Consider the following 17,971-nt stretch of genomic DNA (forward strand, 5'->3'; position numbering starts at 1 on the left):
CGTTGGTCTTTGTGCCACTTTATATAAGATGCGTACATTCACTAAAATTGAGAATGCAACAAATAATTACTTGATTAACTTGTATACATAGACATTACAACAAAGAATGCCACATCTTTAGATACAACTAGAGGAACAACGTATTGCATTTGTCTGATTTAAACTCAATGAATCTCAGGGGCAAAGTAACATTTTGGATTCCAAACGTTTTTCTTTTGAGTTGTGCCCTCATGATTTAGACTTCTTTTCCGCCTCTTTTTGTTCTGTTTGTATATAACCATAGACCTGATAAAGCAACTTTCGTAAAACACCTTTTAGCATTGGCTAAAAGTATTAAGGTCATAATGTCTGTTCTGATTGATCAAAACTGAAACACCATTGAGAAGCTTAAATATTCTAGCCAACTGTGAAAATGACTTAAAACATAATTTCTGTTGTCATCTTTCAAAACTGAAACTTTGGGAAATAGAAATGAACTATTATACATTTGTAATGCTACTTGTTCGTGTTATTTAAATCTTTAAAGAAATCTGAAGCCCTAAATTATTACAATAAATTGAACTAACACATTTGAATTTGTCCACCAACAATTCCTCTGGGTTTCTCTTTGTGTGACCATGTGCATCCGCTCAGTCCATGTGTGCCACTGCAACGTTAGTGCTTTGCTACCATTGGCATTGTATCTTCTTCCTCTCACTACTCTCAAAGCTCCTGAAGTCACAATCACAAACAAAAAGAACATCAGAAGCTTGAAAGCCCTTCCACTGACCACTTGACAGCAAGTAGGAGGGTGATGAGGGGTTAAGGGTGGGACAATTGGTGAATCCTGTTACATCACTGATAGTCAAGAAAGCATGATCTCATATCCATTCCCCCCGGTTTTTGAAACAATCAATGCACATGTGGTAGATTGAACATAACTCGTTTGTCCCATAAACGTTTTTTACGCACAAATATGTCAACCTTTGATTCGATACACTCTTTGAGGCACGGTCTCTTTGTTAGGGCGTTTGCTGCAGTGTTGTGTTGTTCGTGTGTCTGGACAGAGCGATGCGTGGCCAATCCTGTTGATTGAATCAAGACGTAGAGGGAAAAAGGAGGAATTTCCCAGAGGGTGGTGCTCGTCATCCTAGTTACATATATGTTGAAAAGAAATAGGCCCTAACCCCTTAATGTGTGTGGAAAACCTCATACATGGAGAAAAATACAAAGCTTTTTTTGTATAACCCTCATCCGCTGCGGAATGGGGCATGCTGCCACCTCTGAGATACATGGGAGAACTAAATTGCATACACCAAATGATGGTAAAAAAGGAATTTGATGGGTTTTATTGTGAATTAAAATACCTGCTGAATGGGAAAGCTATGGTTTATTTCGTCCTCTAAGTGGTATAATTAAAAAGGGAAGAAATGAAGAAAGCACGTGTAGTTTTAATGGCCCTTCTTTCTACATGATCTACATGTTTCAAGACACCCTCCCGTGTGGCTTTCATCAGGACCAAGTATTACTACTGCTAGTTAGACTATCCAATAACAGCCCTCATGAAATCTGCATTCACAAATACACTTTTCACCTACTTGAGACTATATTCTGTGATACAAGCAAAACATTTTCTCCATAACATTTTCTCCATAGGTCTTCACCTTGCCACTGCCCGACCTCTGAAGCAAAACCTTTGCTTGTATCATGGAGAAGACATGCGAAGTTCACCTCCAACTCAAGGTTACGATTTAAATATCCTGCTTGCAACAGAAGCGCGAAAACTGAGGGCTACATGAAAATTATCGCTTATTGTTTTTATATAAATAATAAGAAGGGTGCCATTTCTATTTTGGAAAGGATACACTAACTATCTGCTTTGAGAGTATGCAGCAGCAATCGGACGCACACTGTTGTAAAACATGCAAAATCCACTAAATATATATCAAAAGTAATCGCCTTACCCTGACTTTCAGAGGGAGCCACTGTGTAGTTGTTTGTGGTAAGTGTCTCAATGTTTGGGTAAAACACTTAGGGGCAGATTTACAAGCCCCTTGCGCCACTTTTGCGTCAATTTTCCCATGTTAAAAATGCCGCAAAAGTGGCGCAAGGGCCTTGTAAATAAGCCCCTTTGCACATTAAGCACCAAAGCTCTATATCTACTCTGCCCACTGAAAACCGCCGAGCCATATTCTACACCATGTGTGAATTCTTTGCAAAGCTGTAGGCACTTCAAAGCCTCATCATGGTCCAAATCGACCAACATGTCATCTAGCCTCTTTAAAAAAAAGTGCATTTTTTAACATGCGGAGGCGTTTTTCACCTTAATGCATAAGAATGAATATGTCAATGCATTGAGTGGCATCTATTAAAAGTGAATGTATTTAACAAACATGAACTTACTACAAATATTAAGCCTCCTCTTTATAACTATGTCAATAATGAACTGAGAGGCAAGTGAGTTGGAATATGCTTCTTCAACACATGAAATGCACCATGTGTCCTTCCTTCTTTCACGTTTTCTTCTGCACGAGAACCCTCACCGAACCTTCCTTATATCAGTCGGTCTCATTTGTTAAGTCAACCTTGCTTTCACGCCCCATTACTTTGATAAGTCACCAGCGCCTACTGCACTCTTTAGAGATACTAATGACCAGCACTTCAATACTGGATGTTAGACATTTCATATGGCTTCTAATATCTGAGCGATCAAAATGTGTGCACAATATTGTTGAAAAAAAACTATATTAAGCGTATTTCCCAGAAGGAAGAAGCTTCCTGAGAAATCTATCAGCAGTTTCTGATTTGACACGTGTTTTATCTTTAAGTTGAAAGTGTGAATTAATTGCATTCGAATAAAGCTAATTAGAGCATCTGGCCCAGCCTGTTAAGAAAGCACTGCTGTTATATTTTGTTTTTCTACATTCATTTTAAGTTCAGGTTAACCTTTTGGAAGTTTTCCAAACTCATTCTTCAATCATTTTGAATCAAATTGCCAATCTGATTTTTAGGGTATAATCTGAAATTATTGAGTGCGTACTCGTTTGCTCTACATTTCCGAAAGAAAGTAGATTAAATATATTATCCGCCATCTAAATTTTGAGAACATAGACAATACCTTATTTCTAAGCTATTTGATTGTACATATATAAAGGGCCATTATAGAACTAGGTGTTGGCAGTGCTCTAGACTGACTGTCTTGTGGTGAAAACGAAAGTGGATTAGGAGGTATTACAGCTGCTGTGTGCTCTTATTCATATCCTAAACTATAAACTTCTTCTTCCTATAACACATGCACAAAGCAGCAGACCAGTAAGCATCACGCAGGATTAAGATTTCCAAAATGAGATAGCGATCCGATACCGATTTGGTATTTGGAAGTAGGCGTCCCTTTCAAATACTGAATCAGTATGCTGTGTATCAATGTTGTGAGACTGAAACCTGTTCACTAAATACTGAAGATTGGTGAGTGAAGTGTTAGGATGGTAAGGGACCCCTTACCCTTTGTGAAAGTAAAAAGTAAAGAAAAAGAACGTTTGTTGAGTAATAAGCAGTTGTAAAGAGGTTCATCCTAACTCTCAAACTTTTTTTAAAAAAAAGAAAATGTTTTGAAAAACAATGGGCCTCATTTATGAGGCCTTGCGTCAGTTTTGCGCTGCTGATGCGTCACTTTTTGTGACGCATCGGCGGCGTAAAACATGCGCCTTCTTGCGCCATATTTAAAAAGTGACGCATCTAGGAAGATGCGTCACTTTTTAAACCCCTGCGCCACATTATACCTGCGTCAGGTATAATGTATGCAGAGGGGGCGTTCCCCCGCAAAAAGCTTCGTAATAGTGACGCAGTGAAATCTATGAGATTTCACTGCGTCACTTTTAGGACGCTGTTGCGTCACGATCTTGCGCCTGCCTCACAGCAGGCGTAAGACTGACGCAAGCCCTTTCACATGGGGCTTTCCCCATGTGAAAGGACGCATTGCTGGAGTTGCGTCTCTTTTTTGACACACTCCAGCAATGCGTCACTTTTGCGCTTACAGATACGTCAGAAATACTGACGTATCTGTAACTCTTTGCGACATGATGCGTCATCCATTGAATATGACGCATCATTGGTGTCGCAAGGAGTGCGCAGTGAAAACTGACGCATCGCTGTTTTCACGCAGCGATGCGTCACTTTTCATAAATAAGGCCCAACGTTGTTTCTGTATAGGAAAATGAGCTGCTTAAAACAAAGGTTTACTTTATTAAAAGGCAACTACAGATATGATTGTCTGCTCATCAGAGCACGCCACCATCCCTCTGATGATCACTAATTAGATTTAGTGCCAATTTGTGATCCACTTTATCATTATTCATGAGGTAGACCTGATTGCGACCCTCTTTGAATTGGAATTCAGTGAAACGACATGTTAGTACATAGGTCAATTCGAAAAATTCTTTATTGGTCACAAAATATGGTCAGTAATTGGAGCATTAGGCCTAAAATTAGACAGAACATGCTTGTCAGCAAACTGATGTCCATCTTCTCCTCACCCAAAAGTAGATTGTTGTAGTACTAGTACTTGTTTATTTTCTTCGGGAATGTGAGTCTTGAAGTATGATATCACCAACACATGTTTCAACCACAGGACTATCTCAAGCATTCTTAATAAGTGATGTGTAATAGCTCCAAAGCGCAAATGCATACAATATCAAAGGCAGCTGAGAGCTAATTAATACCTTAACCTAACTATTTGTAACTTTGGTCATCAAAATCCAATCCCTGTAATAAAAATCAATATAACACTTTAAGACCTATAGCTTTTAGGCAAGTCCTTGTTTATCCTGTCCAATCTCCGTTTGAAGTCTTGATTGCACCTTGCCTCACATTTGTTTTTGTATAAGTAATAGCTGATTTCAATAGGGTATTGATGGTAACACAAAGTCAATACCAAATTGTGTTATATGTATTCTTGGACACTAAAGACAATAAAGATAACTAGCACACATTTATTGCAATTGTTGCCCAATTCAATTACATTCAAAGGGATTTATTAAGTGCATGGCTACCCAACAGGCTTTCCAGTGCTAAGGTACATTAGGCACAGCGATGAGATCTTAAGCAAATAGATCGGCCTTAAGTTGTTTCCTAAAGCTGAGTAGTTTGCCATTTAATCCGGGTGTAGGAGACAAGGTGTTTCACAGCATGCAGGCAAGAATAGCAAAGGAGCACCCCCACACTTAGCCTTTATGCAAAGAAGGTGCACACTGCTAGATCTGACTTTGCTGATAAGGGCTGATTAGCTAATGCGGAATGTGAGAACCCGTTTCATGTCTTGTGCGATAAACCATACACAACGCTTTAAATTGAATCCTCTTGCTAATGGGTAGCCAATTTAGAGTGGTAGTTACCGAAGAGGCAGTCTGAAACTTGGGGATACCCAAGAGAAATCAAGCCACAGCATTCTGAAATACCTAAAATATTTTGATGACTGAGAGTGGACTCTCCAAACAGGGATTTCTGTAGTCAATGTGAAAAACAAGGTGTGTGTGCCGTTTAAGCATGGGCGAGTTTTGCGAATCTCGCGTTTGCGAATTTTGCGGATTTGCGAACTCGCAATCCGCAAAATCCGCGAATTCTCGCGAATTTGCGGATTTTTTTTTTTGGTGTGTTAACGCGGGTTTCTGCCAGTTCGCGAGGGTTTTGTACAATTTCGTAAACGCGAACTTACCTGTCGGGTCGCAAGTTTTGCGAACTTGTTGTTTCTACGTGTCCAGCCTGTTTGGGACACTCTTCTTCATCACTGCCACTCTCTGTCACCACTGCCACTCTCTGACTACTCATGCCACCCTCTGGCCCACCCATGCCACCCTCTGTTTCATCACCGCACCCTCTGGTTGTCCAGTGTACATTATTTTCGGCAAAGCAAAGCACACCTTCCCTGCCTCAAGTGACCTGAATTAATTTGGGGCTGATTAATGTGTCACAGAATATTTTTTTAGCTGGCACCTGCTTCCTTAGTGCTTCCTGATTAGTGATCTTTTGCACTTGCTAAGTGCTTTCATTGTTGCAAAATTAGTTACAACACCTGCCCTGCCCCAACTGACAATAATGAATTAGGGGCTGATTAATGTGTCACTGGATTTGAACTTCCAGCCTGGCTCCTGCTTGTCTGCCTTAGCTGTAATTCAGGACCTTTGTGTAACTATTCTGAGGGTCAGAGCAGGGTCACATAATAGTTGCAAGTAGGCAACTGAACTCTGGAGTGGCCCCTCAGGAAGCACTACAGGAAATGGCTACTAATGATGAGCTTGAACTTTTGAACCTGGCAAGTAGTTTCAGTTTTGCTAAGATCGTATTTCTGCAATTTAGCGCTTATTCGCGGGGCGCGAAGTTGAACTGGGAAGCCGCGAACTCACGCGAACAGTGCGAGCAAGCCATAAAATCCGCTGCTCGCGGATTTGCGGATTTTGCGGGAAATTCGCGAATCTCGCGGATTGCGAATTTACCGAAAATCCGCAAAATCCGCGAGCGTAACGGATTTTCCGCCCATGCTTAGTGCCGTTCCTATTGAAAGGTAGGTCAGTAAATTCCTGAGTGATCGAGTCCAAGGGATCTGATCCTTCAGGAGCAAGAGCCCTCACACAAACCCAAGGGGTGTCATGCTTCAAAGTGGGCAGCTCCTTGTTGGTCCGGCTCTGCAATGCCCAACGGTCCCCGCGAGAGGGCTCCTTGCCGGAGTTCTTTTGTGCTGTCGTTTGTGAAGTGCGAGTATGGTGGTGAGGGAGTAGTGTGTGAGTAGAGTGCTAAGGATTAAAACTAACTCTTACGGAATTGAAGATTGAGTTTAATTTGTTAAACCCTAGGTTATGTTAAAAACAAGTGTATGCCAAGGTGAATATAACAGTCCACGTTAGCTCAAGGTATAGATAGTAGTCAACATGTTTCTTGCCATTTAAGATGTAGGCGATCAAGACAATGCATCAGGACCGTGAAAAATAAAAAACTAACCTACTCTTAATGAAACAGTCGGAGGCACATGTCATGTCTAGTGCTGTGCTATCCAACACGCACAATTATATAGAGTATAACTTTATTACGATCAACAATTGTACCAACCTAAAAGGGAAGAAGAGGGTAGGAGAGGAAAAGGAATGAGAGGCACAACAGCATACATTTATGTAGTCAGAGTATCTGTGCCTGATTGTGTGTGCATGCAAAGTGATTGCATGCTTGAGTTCAGTGCCTCGCTGTTCTGACAGTGCATCAGGATCACATTCAAAGATTAACCGGACAGGATGAGTGATCACGGTAGGTGGGCGATCATTTCCGGTTCTGAAGTTCAATGGCTAGATAACTAGGGGTGTGAACCCCATGTGTTGCAAACTTAAATCCAAAGCCCCATGAGGCACATCAGTATCAAACGTGTGCCACTGAGAGGCTCATTCATACTCAGAATATATGCCGCTATGAGGTTGGCGACTATGACCGCGTTTGGTAAAAGCAGTAACGTCAGGCATACATACACACAAATGTGATGAGTGTTGAAAGAAATGGCAAGTAGCTTAAACTCTCATGCACTCATGCACTATAAGTGTGACACTCAGGCTTCTTATCTGCCTTGGGAAGGGATGATCGGCCAAAGAGGAAGGCCAGCAAAACTGGTTCCAGAGCAACAGATGGTTGCCTACCACCAATACCTCTGTTTTATCGCCATTTAAATTCAAACAACTTGCAGCCATACAGTCAGCAACTTGCTGTTGGCATACATTAATTTGCTTTGAGACAATTGATGTTTTGGGAGTTAGGAAGACAATAATCCGTGTGACCTCCGCATAAGACACCATTGATAAACCTAAGGAGTAGAGTATGTCTGATAAAGGACGGACATGTAGATTAAAAAGTGGCCTCAAAGAGGAGCCTTGCGGAACACCACATTTCAAATGATAAGTGACTAAAAGAAATTGCCCTTCGCTAAATTGAAAGCTATGACTTTTAAAAAACAAGAGAATCATTTTAATGCCAACCGCAAAATCCCTGCCTCTGCCAACCTCTGAAATAATATTGGGTAAGAGACAGCATCAAATGCTGCACTGAGATGGATAAGGGCGTTAGCAACTGAGCCCCCAAGGTTGAGGAGCATTTTTAGCTCCTCTGTCACAGCAAGCAGCACAGTTTATCTACTACATCCTGTGTTCAATGCAGCTTGAGTAGGGTATAACATGTCATGAGGTCCCAGGAATGTCGAGAGATGATTGTTAATTACTTTTTTCAGGATTTTTCTGGCTCCAGAGTGAAGAGAGATATGCCTATAACCCTCTGCTAGCTCTGGGTTCAGTGATGGTTTCTTTAACAGGGGTATAATGATCATGTGTTTCCATGCACCGGGTACCCTGCCTCTATCCAGAGACAGGTTATATATGTCAGAGAGAACTGAAGCAATAGGATCCCCATCTTTCAGCATAATGTCAAGGGGGGCAGGATCCAGTGGGGATCCTGATTTTATAGTTTTAGCTATGTTAGTAATGTCCATCAAGTTGACCTAAAGAAACATAGGGCCCGATTCACAGAATGAACTTAAGACTCAATCCTAAACTTACTACCATTTTGGTATTCACAGAATGCACTTACTACTTTTGGCATTCACAGAATGAACTTACTACTTTTGGTATTCACAGAAGTTAGGATTTTGTCTTAAGACAAACTTAAGACAGACTTAAGACAAAATCCTAACTTAAGTCTGTCTTAAGTCTGTCTTAAGTCTGTCTTAAGATTGTCTTAAGACAAACTTAAGACAAAATCCGAACTTCTGTGAATACCAAAAGTAGTAAGTTCATTTTGTGAATACCAAAAGTAGTAAGTGCATTCTGTGAATGCCAAAAGTAGTAAGCGCATTCTGTGAATACCAAAATAGTAGTACGTTTAGGATTGAGTCTTAAGTTCATTCTGTGAATCGGGCCCAGTGTAAGTCCCCCCTTGGTCTTCACATCTGAGTTCTTATCACTAATCTTGTCTCTGGTATCAGAAGTCCCAGCAAGCTGATCATAGACAAGATATGCTCTTGTGGGAAAGTGGTTAGCTAATGAGTCGTAGCGAGACTCTGAGGGGGGAGACCCTGAGCCCATGCTCTGAGGTTTCAAAAATGAATTGACAATCTTATAAAATTCCTTCGAGGTGTTGGAGGAACTTTCAATTCTCAGGGCAAAGTCATCCATCTGGGCTTTCCTCATGACATATGATACTCTTTTAGTGTTTTTTGTAAGTTAGTTTACATGTTTCATGGTAGCTTATCCTCCAATTCCTTTCCTTTCTATTGCATTCTTACTTTAATTCAACTAACTATTTGGAAAACCACAAGGCTTTTATTTGAAGCCTAGATTTTCTGCTCGATCTCAGGGAGAATTAACTCATCTTGTGATGTGGAAACATCTTAATGCACCTCAAGGGTTGAATTAAGTAGAGCCTTCTCCCAGCTAGATTTGTCTAGTTTAGACCATTGTCTTGTAGCCCATTGGGTTGTGGTTGTTGCCAGTTCTTTTATGATGTCAACTGCAACAACCTCAAGGTGATGGATGACTTCTTGAATTAAACTCTGCCACTGGCATTCGCTCGGGCAACATCCCAGTCCATCATGTTTCACCCACAATGCCACCTCGTTTGGACCCAACCAAATACAAATCAGTCTTGGCCCTGCTCCAATCGGAACAGATCAGCCCAAACTGTCCTTCCTGTACCAAACACAAGCATCCCAATTAGGACTCATTAGTCCGATATTGTGTGGTTCAAGTGGCACGGTGAGTAAAGGACCCACGTCGGGGTAGTTGTAGCTGTCAGCCCTCTTATGATTGCACACAAGTGATTACATAAGACAGTTGTGGCATGTCAGAGCTCAGCTCCCTGTGTATTGTGCTGTCCTGAGCCTGCCTTGGTTTCAATGCAAGTAGTCCTGCCGTTCCTCAAAACTGGATTCTTTCTTTTTGGGCTTGTGGGAGATGGGTATGACAAGCACCTGTGACTCCTCTTGTACTACCCTACTCTGTGATTCCACCAAGGACCTGCTGTTGCCTGCAACTGCGTATAAGGTGTCACTGCCTGAAGCTCCTTGCTTCTGTATTGATGTTTAAAATTCTGTGAATCTGAATTCTTGTTGCTAACTTCTCTGACCAGTTCCTGCCTGCTTCTGCCTGAACATGTGCCCTATTCCTGTGCAGCATGCTGCAGCATTCTCCAAGCCCTGCCTTGCTTCACTCCCTAGTCTTCCTTTTGTATGAAGTCAGGTGCAGCCCCTGGGCTTTCCCCTTTCTAATTGTACCTAGTCAGGGTCATAGCTTGGTCAGTAAGATTGGGAGGGTATAAGCTTCAGATTTTGCAACAATCACACTGGCATATAATGGAAAAATACATCATATGACAAGCAGTGCGCCTGAGAGGGGCTAAAGGGGCAGTGGAAAGGGAGACAAATGTGGGTTGATCGTGGTACTAAGTGAGAGCAAACAAAATATTCTTAAAATAACCAAGATTTTTGAAGATTTTAAAACAGAAATTGTGTTTGTCTTTTTGTCTGCATGTATGTAAAAATTCCAGGAGAAATCCGACAGCCACCTTAACATATCAAACTGAAAGCACCTGTACCCAACTATTTACCAGAAAATGAATTTCTTAGAGAGGGGTAACATCCCAGACACCCCACTGAAGCTATGCCTCTTTTCCTAGTATGTTCCTTCAGTTCCTGCTATTATTCCCCTTTGCTTATTGCTTTTGTTTTTGCCATAGCTCTTCTTTTTTCTCCCCAGTCTCTAAGATGTTGCCCCTTGTGTATGTGCCCTTTCTCTGTGTTTCTCTTGCAATCTCTAGTTTGCTTGCAGTTCCAGCCTCTTGTTTGCTACAGTTCCTAGTATCCTTGGCTAGTCCTGCACTATTTCCTCTCCAGTGTTTTCTAGAATACCAAGAGCTTGAAAATGTGCTACAGGTCTTAGGTCTCTTTGAGCTTGAAAATGTGCTACAGGTCTTAGGTCTCTTTTTTTAGTGCTTGCTCTGTTGACTCTTTTTGGGATACTGGTGTCTGCTTGTTTGTCCTCACCTGTGCATAAGTGTATAAGTTATTTAAAGGGGTTGGCTCTTGTATTTCAGGGTCAATTCCTTCCCCACCTTTTGTTTTGCGTTACATACAGTCTTCACTGCCTTGATTGTGCCAGTGCTATTTTGCTATTTGCATGGGGGGAGTCTCCATTGTGCCTGCAGCTGCAACCATATGGGCTTGTCTTATGCATGTAAGTACTTCCTTGTGTGTTTGCCAGGGTCCAGAAACAGAAGCATGTCTGCTGCCTACTTTTCTTTGTGTTTGTTGGGTGACTATCTGTAGGAACAATCTACACTGAGTATTGACTTTCCCTATTGTTGTGGGATGTTCACAATCTTAGCTGTGTACAATGGTAACCCAGTGTGTTTGTCCACTATTTTTTCCTCTCCCTGATTGTACACATTGTGATTGCTTTGCCTTCTCTGCTGATCCTTACCCTGGTTGAGTCTGTTCTTCCCAGGATATGCTTTTGCCTGCTCCTCGTCATCTGTTTACTACCTCTGTAGTCAGATATTTCTTAACCTTAATGGGTGTCTCTGTAGCCAGATATTTCTTAACCTTAAGAGCTGTTTCCCTGGAGTCCCTTAACACTAAGCCACTCCACGTAAAGACAGTGGCTTAACAAAACTTGAGGGGGCCTCTGTGCAAGGTACATTGAGGGGCCCCCACACCAAATTTAATCAGGAGCTTTCTGGCCTTAGTACTGTAATGATGGGGCCTCCTATAGCTTGCCCCCTCCCCCCCGCAACGCCGGGGCTGTGGGGGCCTGTGTTATGCCACTGCACAGAGATCAAATAGATGCAAATCGCCCTGGGTCCTGGTCCTTGATGAAATGTATTGCAAATGTACATGGATGTGGAATAAAAAATCCTTTGCTATATATACATACTGTAATCGTATGGTGGCAGTTGATTCTCTAGATTTCTTGCTTATATAGGTTGCTACAGAAAGCTCAGTATTTCGATATACAACATCTTACAATTTCAGTACCAAAGCACCTTCCTTCTAAATTTTTAAATGTTTTCCTACAATTTTGTTTTATTAAAAAAAGAAATACGCAAAATAAAATGTAATAAAACAATGTAAAACATTAGGGGCCCATTACGATGTCGGTTGGATTGCCTCCGCCAGGCTGGCGGTGGCCACCGCCGGGCTGGCGGAGGCAATCTGCCCAACACCGTATCCCGATTTCTCCCCGCCATATTAGTATGATGGAGGACCGCGGCGGACGGATAGACTGTCCGCCGCTTTCTGCCCCGGTTGCCTTGCGACCGCGGCGGAAAGGGCTTAATATAGTGGTGGTGTCCAATGGACACCGCCAGCCATATTATGATGTGTGGGCATAGGTGCCTTTCCGCGGCGGCGATGCCGCCATGAAAAAGGCAGGTGGTCTTTGCTTTGGGGGCCCCCTGCGGGCCCCCCTGGTGAAGGCCGAGGTGGTGGGTACAAAGGGGGGTACCTATGGTACCCCCCCAGCATTTGCGTACACCAAGCAGCAGGCACCGCACGGTGCCTGCCGCTTCATGTATGCAAATGCATGCATTCATATTTAGGATTGTGGCGGGCGGTGCAGTAAGCACCGCCCGCCACAATGTTAAATATGAGGGATGCGCCTGCCACTGTGGCGGGCACATCCTAATGTACACATCGGGACCCCTGCCCTTTAGGTGGGCGGTCCCATTTACCGCAAGGGTGGCGGGTGGGCAAAGCCCGCCCCCCATCCTAATGACCCCCTAAGTTGGGAAAACAAGCTTCATATATCATTAACAAATACACATACAGAGAGGCACGCACAGCAGCGCCCAAGATGGGTACCGTACAATGAAGCTCAGTTATTGTGTTACCTTGAAATAGGCAGATATCTACATCGGGACATGCCCTGCTTGGTCTGATACCGTTTTTTTATGTCTTGGTGAGCTATTTTGGATTGTTTTTGGAGGACCTGAGCTCTGAGCACACACTGCGGCCGCAATTTAGTGCTCCAACACTTCAAACTCCTCAGAAGTAAGCTGCATGTGGCACATTTTTCCTATCTCTCACCTCCTTGCTCTGAATCTACGCGACGGCCACAATTTTGTGCTCCAATCACTTCAATCTCCTCAGAAGTAAGCTGCGTGTGGCGCATTTTTAATATTTTCTCACCTCCTTCCTCATTTTGGGTCATATCCTATTTTACTTGGACATTGACTTTCTGGGAAAGGTGCTTTATATCTATTGCTAGGTACACTATTTTCTTGTCTGCACTTTTCAACGTCTTTTTGGTGGTTTCTATGGGCAGAGGTAAAAACTTACTGCCCCTTAAATAAAAGTACCGCTGTTAAGACTTCTCAGCCTATTTCCTCAAAGTCTGCCCTTTCCATGGACTGTTCCCTTTCTGCAGCGGAGATGGCTCAATCATCTGCCTCCTGGTCAATACCTCTGCCTATGCCCACCTCTAAGACGCAGACAATGCCTACAGCTAATAAACACCTCAAGCATGACCCACCTTCTCCTCTTAAGCCTCTTACTCCTGTATCATTGGATACTATTTTGGAGGAAATATGTGCGCTACGCCCATTTATTGAGGAGAGTAACACTCGGCTGCAAGTGATGGATAATAACTGGTCAGCTGTGGACTTTAGGCTTTCCATATTGGAGCAATATGTTAGCGATGCCCATGATGCCACGGGTAAAATAGCATTGTTGGTAAAAGAGATTTCACTGCTTAAAAAATCAGCAGAGGACCTTGAAAACCAAAATAGATCAAATAATCTTTGTTTATATGGTCTTCTGGAGGGCCGTGAAGGGAATGATCCGATTGCCTTTTTTACCTCCTTTCTTTCAAAGTTTCAAGATCTTCTACCTTCAACCAACTTAAACATACAGCATGCTCATCGTTTAGGCCCTCGCCTCTTTTCGACGTCTGCTCCCGCAAAACCTTGTTGAGTGATTCTTCTTTTCCTGCAGTTTACAGACCTCCTCCAAGTGCTCAACACAGCCAAGTCAAAAAGACGTCTTGTTTGGTCCGGTGCCAACTTGTTTATTTCTCCAGATGTTTCTACTACTTCTGCTAAACAATGGAAGGACTTCCTTGAACTAAGACCTGCACTACGGGCCCTAGGTGCAAGATCTAGCTTTATCATCCCTGTCTATTTAAGGTGACATTTCAAAACAACACGTCCACATTCGACAATCCTACAGACCTGAGGAAATTCATCCTTTCGCACTCTGCTTCCTCGATAAAAATCCCTGGTCCCTCTTCTGTCACCTGATTGCTATGCAAATCTTTTTCTGCTTTGCTAATGTTTTTGTTTCCTTTACAGGTTGCTCCTTTATTCAGATTTTTCTCACTTGTTTCACATTTTTTCCTGTGTCATTACCCTGGTAGGTTTTCTTTTTTGGAACTCAGCTGCCTGTCTCCCTATTTCTCTTATTGGCGTTTTGACGTGATGCCTTCTCCCTTGTCGGTTGTGACGTCTCCACTCGTTGTCGCCACCCTTTATTGTTATCTTCATTCCCCCCTTAACAGTATGTATTACAGTCGTCTGTTTGACTTGTACTGTCTTTTTTGGCTATCTTTCTTACCCTTTCTTTGTCTCCTCTTTTCCCTTTCTCTTTGCTCTCCTCCACCAGTCTGTGCTTCTGTCTATCTTTCGTCTCCACCAGTTCCTTATCTCTCTTCTTTTCCTTTTCTTATACTACTGACTCTCTTATAAATCTTTCGAAATTGTCTCTACATCTACCTTATTCTACTTTTTGGCTTTACCTATTAATATCATTTTATTCCTTCATTATTGTCAGCTCTTTTGCTTTACATCTCAGTTCAATTTGTAATGTTCAGAGTTGTTCCATCTCTCATATTCCTCCATTCTTCTTGTTCTTCTCATTGGAGACTTTGGGCTAGATGTAGGTAATTCTATTTTACCACTTCTAAAATACAGAATTTTACTGATTCGGTATTTAAGAAGTGGTAAAATAGAAGGGGGCACATGTAGGTATTTCAGAATCGGTAAATACCGAATCTGTAAGATTCGGTATTTACCAATTCGGTAAATACAGAATCGGTATCCCCCATTGATTCCTATGGGCCTTGAAGCCCATAAGAATCAATGGTCAATACCGAATCGGTATTTACCAATTCGGTAATTACTGATTCCTGCAAGGGTGCAGGGGGTGTCACTTTGACACCCTCTAGCACCCCAAAGACAGGCATGTGTGCCATGTGGCACACATACATGCCCTAAGGGCATGTCTGTCTGTCACATGGCATAGGTGTGCATGCACACATGTGCATGCACACCTGGATTCAGTATTTTACCACCCAATTGGATTGGGGGGTAAAATACCGAATCTGAAAGGCCTGCGGCACTCAAAGATGTGCTACCTACATGTGCTTTTACAGAATCGGTATTTTTACTGAGTCTGTATTTACCGATTTGGTAATTTTACCGATTCTGTAAATACAGATTCAGTAAAATACCAATTCTATAAAGCATGCTCCTACATTAGAAAACCCTAATACCGGTCGGTAACGGCCGAAATCGTCCGTTTCCGACCAGTATTAGGGCTCCCACGTCGGGCCCCAAATTCTGCAATTGTCTTTTTTCTTCTTTCTCTTTATTTCTCTCCATTATTGTTGATCGGGTGATTTTATGTTTATTCTATTTCATTTACATTCAAAGTTACTTCTTGGAATGTAAAAGGTTTTATTAATCCCATAAAGAGGTAGAAAATATTATCCTGCTGGTGGGTGGAGTCGGAGTGCGACCCCTTCTTTACAGTTAATTGGCTCCCTCGAGCTAGAGCTGACGAGCTCGGATCCAGCACCCACGCCTTGAGAGGTATCAACCTGAGAACACTTGGCAGCCTGCACAGCTAATCCCCGAAAAACCTACACTCTGCTGACAAGGAACAACAATTCCGAAACACCGGTGTCCAGAGTTGGTGCTGCAACCTTGTTATAACACACTTTTCATCGAATTAGCGCACACGCTATCAAAGACTGCATCTACCATGATGCTCCTGGGGTACACCTGCTGGTGGGTGGAGTGGGAGTGCGACCCCTTCTTTACAGTTAATTGGCTCCCTCGAGCTAGAGCTGACGAGCTCGGATCCCGCACCCGCGCCTTGAGAGATATCAACCTGAGAACACTTGGCAGCCTGCACAGCTAACCCCTGAAAAACCTACACTCTGCTGACAAGGAACAACAATTCCGAAACACCGGTGTCCAGAGTTGGTGCTGCAACCTTGCTATAACACACTTTTCATCGAATTAGCGCACACGCTATCAAAGACTGCATCTACCATGATGCTCCTGGGGTACACCTGCTGGTGGGTGGAGTCGGAGTGCGACCCATTCTTTACAGTTAATTGGCTCCTTCGAGCTAGAGCTGACGAGCTCGGATCCCGCACCCGCGCCTTGAGAGGTATCAACCTGAGAACACTTGGCAGCCTGCACAGCTAACCCCCGAAAAACCTACACTCTGCTGACAAGGAACAACAATTTCGAAACACCGGTGTCCAGAGTTGGTGCTGCAACCTTGCTATAACACACTTTTCATCGAATTAGCGCACACGCTATCAAAGACTGCATCTACCATGATGCTCCTGGGGTACACCTGCTGGTGGGTGGAGTCGGAGTGCGACCCCTTCTTTACAGTTAATTGGCTCCCTTGAGCTAGAGCTGACGAGCTCGGATCCCGCACCCGCGCCTTGAGAGGTATCAACCTGAGAAGACTTGGCAGCCTGAACAGCTAACCCCCAAAAAACCTACACTCTGCTGATGAGGAACAACAATTCCGAAACACCGGTGTCCAGAGTTGGTGTTGCAACCTTGCTATAACACACTTTTCATCGAATTAGCGCACACTCTATCAAAGACTGCATCTACCATGATGCTCCTGGGGTACACCTGCTGGTGGGTGTAGTCGGAGTGCGACCCCTTCTTTACAGTTAATTGGCTCCCTCGAGCTAGAGCTGACGAGCTCGGATCCCGCACCCGCGCCTTGAGAGGTATCAACCTGAGAACACTTGGCAGCCTGCACAGCTAACCCCCAAAAAACCTACACTCTGCTGACGAGGAACAACAATTCCGAAACACCGGTGTCCAGAGTTGGTGCTGCAACCTTGCTATAACACACTTTTCATCGAATTAGCGCACACGCTATCAAAGACTGTATCTACCATGATGCTCCTGGGGTACACCTGCTGGTGGGTGGAGTCGGAGTGCGACCCCTTCTTTACAGTTAATTGGCTCCCTCGAGCTAGAGCTGACGAGCTCAGATCCCGCACCCGCGCCTTGAGAGGTATCAACCTGAGAACACTTGACAGCCTGCACAGCTAACCCCCGAAAAACCTACACTCTGCTGACGAGGAACAACAATTCCGAAACACCGGTGTCCAGAGTTGGTGCTGCAACCTTGCTATAACACACTTTTCATCGAATTAGCGCACACACTATCAAAGACTGCATCTACCATGATGCTCCTGGGGTACACCTGCTGGTGCGTGGAGTCGGAGTGCGACCCCTTCTTTACAGGTAATTGGCTCCCTCGAGCTAGAGCTGACGAGCTCGGATCCCGCACCCGCGCCTTGAGAGGTATCAACCTGAGAACACTTGGCAGCCTGCACAGGTAACCCCCGAAAAACCTACACTCTGCTGACGAGGAACAATAATTCCGAAACACCGGTGTCCAGAGTTGGTGCTGCAACCTTGCTATAACACACTTTTCATCGAATTAGCGCACACGCTATCAAAGACTGCATCTACCATGATGCTCCTGGGGTACGCCTGCTGGTGGGTGGAGTCGGAGTGCGACCCCTTCTTTACAGTTAATTGGCTCCCTCGAACTAGAGCTGACGAGCTCGGATCCCGCACCCGCGCCTTGAGAGGTATCAACCTGAGAACACTAGGCAGCCTGCACAGCTAACCCCCGAAAAACCTACACTCTGCT

This window comes from Lissotriton vulgaris, chromosome 1_1, assembly GCF_964263255.1.
Source record: "Lissotriton vulgaris chromosome 1_1, aLisVul1.2, whole genome shotgun sequence".
NCBI classification, from domain to species: Eukaryota; Metazoa; Chordata; class Amphibia; order Caudata; family Salamandridae; genus Lissotriton; species Lissotriton vulgaris.